The following is an 8,389-nucleotide window of genomic DNA, read 5'->3' on the forward strand; positions in this document are numbered from 1 at the left end:
TGTGTCATCATCTTTGCGTGCTTCCCGCCACCCTCCCCCTCCCCGCCCCGCCCCGCCTTCCACTGATACGCTGGGCCACGTCACGCGTGCTTCGAGTTTTCTCCGATGGTTGGCCAACGCTCTTCCGACTCCCGTTGCCCATGGTTCTCTCCGCTTTGGACTTGGCATCCTCGAGAACCAAAGCCGCCCTTTCCCTGAAGCCCCGCCGAGCCGGGCTGAGCAGCTGGACATCCGCTGGAGAGAGGTCACTGCCGTGTCCCCTCTCGAGACCCTCCTCCTGCCCGTTGCTGTGGAGGCCACTCAGAAAGTGGACCTGAACCCGCATGCGTTTTTCAGGCCACCCGAGCCTCTTCGAGCCCGACGCCTAGACATCTTCCTGACTGGTGGCGCTCCGGACTCACACCCTGGGTTTCTCGTTGGCTTCAGCCACGGACCTTTGTCTTCCTGGAACGAAAGACCAGACCGGTTTCATCAGGTGGAACCACCTGCCTGGTGGCGGGACTGTCGTGGAACCCTATGGACCACCCCGAAGTGTATATGCAGCCCAAGGGTGATCTCTCCAGTTGAACAACCATCGAGGCCCAAAAGGACCCCTGCCCCGGGAAGAAAGAAACTTTGACCTTGACCCTTAGCTGCCCGAACGAGAATTTGGATCAGGGTTGGGTAGGGTGATGGAGATCTCCCTTGGCACAGTTCCCGTGTGCGGGACTTTCAATGACTCTGTCTTCCTGAAAGGACACCCGCCCCCTGACCACGCTGTCTCGTCATCAGTTTGTTTCCACGAGGGACGAACCGTCATTGTGTGCACGACAAAGTTGGCCGCTGCCTGTTTGGTCCGCCATCGCTCCGTAAGGGACCGACGAAGTGTGCGTCGTGACCAGTGACCGATTTCGGAGCCCGTGGGTGGTGGGCGGGTGTGTATCTGTTTTCCAGGTCACGCGCGACGCGGTGTGTCGTGGTGTGGCCCGCCCGGCCACCCCACCTCCCTTCCCCCATGGAAAATCAAGGGAGAGTATTGCCCGAGACAGACGAAGGTGCAGCCACGAAACCTAAAAGGATGACCCTGGATGTCAACTTGGAGGTGGCTAGGAGACAGCTGAGCATGCATAGGATCACACTGCACTGCCACCGTGTGGGATGCCGCACATGTGTCGCCGTCGTGGTTTTCATCTCCTCCACCTATTGCCCTCACCTACATCCACTCTTTATCTCACTGAACTCTTTTTTTTTTTTTTTTTTTTTTTCCGGTAAGACAGTGAGAATTCTCTCTCTCTCTCTCTCTCTCTCTCTCTCTCTCTCTCTCTCTCTCTCTCTCTCTGTCTCTCTCTCTCCTACTCTCTCTCATAATTGACCTGACAATGGGATGTCCGTTTTCACGTGTCCAACATAGCGATTCGGGATTCTTCCATGTTCCACGATGATCACCGTGATGAGTCTGGTTACGGATCCGTCACCGGACAGCGTCATGACAATAGTATGGATTGACTCTACTCGCCCTGCTGTCCATGACCTCCCGTAATTTGTGTATTTATTAATTGGAGTTAACTGGAAGCTTGTACTTTTTCCTCTCCCTCACCTCACCCATTGCACTCATTGTTCCTTCTTGGTATCCATGAGCCTGTTTCAGCTTCCTTGCATGTGTTCCTGCGTATTGTCTTGGGGATTCTGCCTCGAAGTGACAACATCCCTCTCGAACTTAAGTCACTTAGTTAACATCATCCCCTCTAGGTATAGGTCTCTCCAGACCACGTGGCACTGTCCATTCGTCCATCCGCGGGCCCGTAGTGGAACTGCCGGGTCTTCCAGGAGTTTTCTGTGGAATGTTTGAGGGACTTCTGTCCTGTTTTCCCTAATGGCTTTCCTCCACCTCCGTTTCGCCCTCTCCCCCTCGCCCCCACCACCAACCCCTGTTCCGTGTTGCCTTCTGTCTTCTGTCGGAGAGCGGATTCTGTCAGGTATGAGTCGAGAGCTCTGTGTCCGCCTGCCAGCCCGCCCACCCGGCCCCATCTCGAACGGAGGTCTCTATCACGTGTTCCGTCAGGAGCAGGCACTTTCTGCTTGTTTTTGGAACTTGCTGTCGAGATTCCAGGTTCTGGGCCTGTCCGGATATCTCTTAGAAACGGAAATGTGTGCGTTTTCCCCTTTTTTAAATTGTGTTTGTTTGTTTACTTATTTATTTATTTACTTACTTACATTTATTTATTTATTTAGGCCTTTTTTTTTTTTGGTTCTTGCTGTTGTTGTTGCTTTCGGTGCTTGTTTGTTTATTCGGGGAGGGGAGGTAATTCGTTTCTTTTGCTGGTTTGTTGCCTGACTTAGTGATTGCCTGACTTACCGACTTCCTTATTGACTTGAACGGAAGTCCTGAAGATCGAACCCTGGGACCTCGCGCGTGCTGGGCAGGCACTCTGCCGCTGAGTTCTACGCTCCATCCTCCCCCTCGCCCCCTCCCCCATTTGGGGGAGGGAAAAAATAAATTTTTCTTTTCTTTTAAACTGAAAACGTCCGTTTGGATCTCCTGCGTGTGTTTCATCCCTGGTTTTCTGGCTTCTAGGAGGTGGAGTTGACCGAGTTCTTGGACTGTTGAGGAGAGGAACCCCTGATGGGCTGCGGTTGTGCTTTTTCTACGGTGTTTTTGTTTTTGTTTTTAAACCCCAGAGTAGTTCTACAACTTGATTTCCCTTTGGTGGTGGGTTTTGTCGTTTGTTTTCATGTTTCCTTTCTTTCTTTCTTTCTTTCTTTCTTTCTTTCTTTCTTTCTTTCTTTCTTTCTTTCTTTCTTTCTTTCTTTCTTCCTTCCTTCCTTCCTTCCTTCCTTCCTTTCTTCCTTTCTTCCTTTCTTTCTTCATTTCTTTCTTCCTTCCTTCCTTCCTTCCTTCCTTCCTTCCTTCCTTCCTTCCTTCCTTCCTTTCTTCCTTTCTTCCTTTCTTTCTTCATTTCTTTCTTCCTTCCTTTCTTCCTTCCTTCCTTCCTTTCTTCCTTTCTTCCTTCCTTCCTTCCTTCCTTCCTTCCTTCCTTCCTTCCTTTCTTCCTTTCTTTCTTCATTTCTTTCTTCCTTCCTTCCTTCCTTACTTCCTTTCTTCCTTCCTTCCTTCCTTTTTCCTTTCTTTCCTTTCTTTCCTTTCTTTCTTTCCTTTCTTTCCTTTCTTTCTTTCCTTTCTTTTCTTTCTTTTTCTTTCTTTCTTTCTTTCTTTCTTTCTTTCTTTCTTTCTTTCTTTCTTTCTTACTTTCTTACTTTCTTACTTTCTTTCTTTCTTTCTTTCTGTCTTCCTTCCTTCCTTCCTTCCTTCCTTCCTTCCTTTCTTCCTTCCTTCCTTCCTTCCTTCCTTTCTTCCTTTCTTCCTTTCTTTCTTCATTTCTTTCTTCCTTTCTTTCTTCCTTCCTTCCTTCCTTCCTTCCTTCCTTCCTTCCTTCCTTCCTTTTTCTTCCTTCCTTCCTTCCTTCCTTCCTTCCTTCCTTCCTTCCTTCCTTCCTTTTTCCTTTCTTTCCTTTCTTTCCTTTCTTTCCTTTCTTTCTTTCCTTTCTTTCTTTCCTTTCTTTTCTTTCTTTTTTTTTTTTTTTCGGATGGGGCTACAGTTTCCTTGTCCACGTTGACTGTGTCAAACACACACACCGACACACACACGCACACCCAGACACGCGGATGCGCATGCACAGTGTTGCTCTGTGTAGATGCACTGAACCTCGATTTACCGAGCGGGTGGCTATCGACTCGCCCCCCCCGAACCCCCGCCCGCATTTTTTTGTTTTCCCTCCTCCTTCCTGCGGTTGTGGTCAGCCGTGCTGACGTCCGTGTTCTCACGACCGACCGCGAGTGCGTTTTCCCCACGCGCCCGTTTGTTGTCTTTGGGCTTTGTCGCGATCTGTGCCGAGATCGATTTCTCTTTCCGCTTCGATGGGGTTCGCGGTCTTCATCCTTTCTTTTCTAGCTTCTGGGCTTTGCCTGTCTGCTTTCGAAAGACCTCCCGCATTCGAGAGGACGGACTCCAAAGCCGATTCCTGCGTTGTTCTCTGAGCGCTCGCCTGGTTTCGGTTTGCCAGCCCCCGCCTTCCCTCCCTCTTCCCCTCCTCCCCTTCCCAACCTCCCACCCGGGAACCCGGGATCTCGTCCTGGTCGCTCTGGGCCACCCGCGGCGTCGGCCCCGGCCCCGCCGGCGTGTCCGTGTGATCTCCCCCGCCCGGGGAATCGCGTGGGGAGCGCGTCCCCTTCGCGGCAGCCGCCCGGCCGGCCGTGTCTTGCCAAACCCCGGCTCCCTCCGTCCTCCCCGCCCTGATCTGGTGCCGGGGTCGCGTCGCGCCGCGTCGCGTCGTGTCGCCTCGTGTCGTGCCGTGCCGTGCCGTGCCGTGCCGTGACGAGGGTGAGCGGGCTCCGAGGCGGACGCCACGGGGCCGCCCGGCGCCTCAGTCCGGGACGAGCTCGGGCGTTTGGGCGGCCGGCGGCGGTCGGGATCGGTTCCGGGGACGTTGGCGACGGTTGTCGGGCGCCATCTGGCTGCCGCTCTGAGATCGTCCCTCTTCTCCCGAGCGTCGGCGACCTCGGCAAGGGATGGGGCTCGGCGGCGGGGCCCGAGGCAGACTTCGGGGAGGCTGGCGACACCGGCGGTGACAGTCCCCGTGGCGCTGAGCCGCGGGCGCGTCCTGCTCTCGGCGCAGATTGGACTCGCAGGATGATGAGGGGGTGACTGTCGCCGCGCTCCCGGGATCTCGTGTGCCGGGGGAAGCCGTGTGGCCTGGCCTGGTCGACCAGCATCCGCCTGTGCCCCTCCAGCCGCGGAGACCGACCCGAGCCGATCGGACACGGCCTGCGCCTTGCCGCCGCGGGGGAAAGGGAGAGAGTGTCCCGCGCCCGGGCCGCCGGCGGCTAGGTGGTCAGGCCCTCGTCTGCGTCCCTTGGACGACTGCTCCTGAGGCGAGGAGCGGCCCGGGCCCAGTGCGGTGAGGCCGGGGACGGGCGCGCTGGGGTTCCCGGTCGTCGGAGGCGCCTCCTTGGATGAAATGTTTTCTGAGTCCCGATGGATCCGGAGACGTGGCTGGGCCGGCCCCTGTTGGCGCGGGAGGCCTGGGAGGGGGTGCCCCCCGGCCCGTAAGCCTGCCCGCGTGGGTTCCGGTGGCGTTGGAGGGACCGAGACTTCATCCGGACTCGGGGACCGGCACGGGGGCGTCCCGCGAGGGATGTGGGGGAGGCAGGCTTTCCCCGGCCCGGGGCCCGGTGCTCGGGAGCGGTCCCTCGTGGGGGGCCCTCTCGTCGGAGGCGCCTCTGTGGCATCTCCCCGAGTCCCCGGCCACGCGGGCGAGAAAAGGGCAGGGCGTCCCCGGTCTGATCCCGTCTCCCTCTCGTCCCTTCCCATTCCCATTCCCATTCCCATTCCCATTCCCATTCCCATTCCCATTCCCACTCCTCCTCCTAAGCCTCCTCCTAATCCCCCTCCCCTCTCCCCTCCCCCTACCAACCCCCCCCACCCCGGTCGATCAGATGGCCCCCGAGAGCTTCGGGGCTGCCATTTATGGGGGTAGGGCTGGGGGCAGGTGGCCGGACCGAGGTCCCGGGGCCCCCCCCTGCAAATCGTGGACCCGCCCCGTTTCTGGGCGCTGTCATTTTTCCCGTCGTGTTGGGCATTTTCTGCCAGCAGATAGGTGCTGACACGGTCTTCCTCGGTGTCTGTCACCGAGTGTTGGGTCTCCGGACGCGTGCGAGGCTCTGGGCTTCTCTCTGCGTGAGCCCTGGCCTGGTAGCCGACTCCGCTTCTGACACTTGAGCCGCCCGCCCGGGCCTGCGCGCCGGCTCTCGTGTGTGCGTCCGGCTGACGTGGCCCGTGGTGCCACCTCCGGTCTCTGGTGGCCCGAGGGCGGTGGGGTGAGGTGGCGGCGTGGGTCTTTTACCCCGTGCGCTCCCCGCCGCAGGCACCCGGTGGTGGCCGGCACGACCCCACCCCCGTAGGCTCCGTGCCGCGTGTCAGGCATTCCCCGCCTGGGGTCGTTGGCCGCTCTCCTCGGAGAGGACCGAGGAGTGGGTGGCGCCTGGCGAGGCTGAAGCAGGCCCCTCTGGTGGTTGTCCTCGCCGGGCCCTCCCCTCTGGGGCCTCCCTGCCCCACATGGCTCGCTCGCTCGCTCGTTCACTCACTCACCTGACCGATGTGGTGAAGTCATGCTCCCCCGGGTCGGGCCTAAGCCGCGCCAGACGAGGGACGGGGACGTTCATGGCGAACGTGGCTTCTCCTCTCGTTCTGCCTGCGGGCCCCTCGCCTCTCCTCTGCCGCCCGTGGGTGGCGGGGGGGAGGCAGGGGTGCGGACTCCGGCCCGACCTCGGTCTCCCGTGCCTTGTGGTGTCGGCGGGGCCGGGGTCTTGCGACGCGGCAGACACTCTCGCCTTCTCGCCTGCTCGGCGTCCTGTCTCGCGAGCGGCCCTCCCCCGCGGCGGGGGAGGGCTGCCCCGCCGCCACGCCACGTACCCCCTCGTCGGGGTGTGAGCGTGTCTCGCCTTGGTCCTCTGCGGTGCCCCTGGAGCGCTCCAGGTTGTCCCTCAGGTGCCCGAGGCCGAGCGGTGGCATCGCTTTCCCGTCCCCAGCGAGTCCTCTCGGGTAACCCCTGCGGTGGTCGTGTCTCCCGAGCGCCTCTCTTGAGGCGTGGGGGAGGGGTCGAGACGGTAAGCGAGGCGTGGCCGCTCCCCACCCTCGGTGGGGCCGGGGCCGCCTCCTGAACGTCAGTCCTCACCCTGTACCGGGGGGGGGACTGACGTGGCCGGGCGCACGCCGGGTGGGTCCCCCTCAGCGGGGTTCGCGCCCGGGCGTGGGAGCGATCGTGGTGGGGCCGGGTGATGTGCCGGTGGGGGCGGGCGTCTGTCCCGTCCCCACGCGGTCTTGGGTGCGTCTCCTCGCGAGGTGGCACGCACGGGCTCTCCCCGGTCCCGACCGCGAACGCTCGCTTCTTGGCCCGCTGCTTACCCCTACCGCAGACCCCTCCTGCCCAGCCGAGCGCTGGCGTACACGTCGGCGGGCTTCCGTAGGCCTGAACGGGGCACGCTGGGTGGGGGGCGATGCGCCCTCGGTGAGAAAGCCTTCTCTAGCGATCTGAGAGGGGAGCCTTGGGGGCACCGGAACCCCCAGCCGCCGCTCCTCCATCCAGAGCGTGCAGTCGCTCTCCACGGGGAGCGGCTGCCGCGGCGTGTGGGCAGGGCCCCGTCGCTTTGGCGTGTGGGCTGCGCTGGCCCCGCGGTGGGGCCGAGTGCTGTTCTTGGCCTGCTGTGGCCCGCGCCTCCCCCCTCCGAGTCGGGGGAGGGTTCCGCCGGGCCGGGCCCGGCGTCTGGCGCGGGGCCGTGCGAGCGCGCGCGCGCGTGTGCGCGGGCTTGGCCTCCCCGGCGCGTGCCGTGGGGGGAGGGGGAAGGCGGTCCACCCCGACTTGGGCCCCCCCCACCAGTCTCCGCGCCGCGAGGAGCCACCCCACCTGTTCCGGTCCCGAGACGCAGCCACCGGTGGCGGTGCGTGGGCCACGGGTCGGGCCGCCTCGCTCGGCAGCGTTTCCCCGGGCCGCGAGGCCTGGGGGCGAGCCAGACGAAGCTGGGTGGTGGTGGTGGTGGACGGACAGACGAGACGCAGACGGACGATGTGAGCGAGTGGAAGGGGCTACCCTCTGGAATGGGGGGTTAGCCTGCTGCGCGCGAGTCCCGGCGGCGGACGGGGCCGGGGTGTGGGAGGAGCCGCCGAGGGTTGGCTGAGGCCGGCCGGCGTCCTGGGCGTCGCGGGGCCGCCCCCACGTGTGGGGGTGGTGGGATCCTGCGGTGGTTTCCCCGGCGGCCCGGTCGTGTCTCGAGATTTCCCCTTCCCTGGGTTGGTGCCCGCCCACACCCACGACCCCTGCCGGCCGTCGCTCTTGCGCGCGAGCGGCCCCTCCTCGTCGCCGCCGCCGGCCCTCCCCTGCCCTGCCAGGACCGATGGCCGCCCGCGCCGAGCCTTTCCCCCGCCGAACCCCCCCGTCCTGGGACCAGAACGTGGCCTCACCGCGTTGTGGGTGCTGTCCCTCCCCTGGAGGCGGCCCCGGGTGAAGCGTCGTCGGACCCGACGGGGGGGAGGTGGGGTGCTCCGGCACGGCGCGAACGTTTGTTTGGGTGCGCGTCGGGGCGGGGCAGGGCAGCGCCGGCCCGTGCGGCGGGAGAGCCTTGCGGTGGGTGGGCCGTCCTGAGGCCCTGCGGTGTCGGGCGAGGGTGGCCGTTGGGCCCCCGTGAGGGTGCCGAGGAGAGGGCCGGTCGGCGCGCCTTGGGTGCCGCGGGGCCGCCCCTGTGCCGGAGGGCCCGTGGCGGTGAGACCCCGTGTCGCACCCCGGCGGCCGACTCGCGTCTGGGTTTCCGGCGCGGGCCCCTGGCGGTGGCTCCACGGCCCTCCTCTCCCGCTTACCGG

The sequence above is a fragment of the Camelus bactrianus genome, unplaced genomic scaffold (assembly GCF_048773025.1).
Source record: "Camelus bactrianus isolate YW-2024 breed Bactrian camel unplaced genomic scaffold, ASM4877302v1 HiC_scaffold_35, whole genome shotgun sequence".
Classification (NCBI taxonomy): Eukaryota; Metazoa; Chordata; class Mammalia; order Artiodactyla; family Camelidae; genus Camelus; species Camelus bactrianus.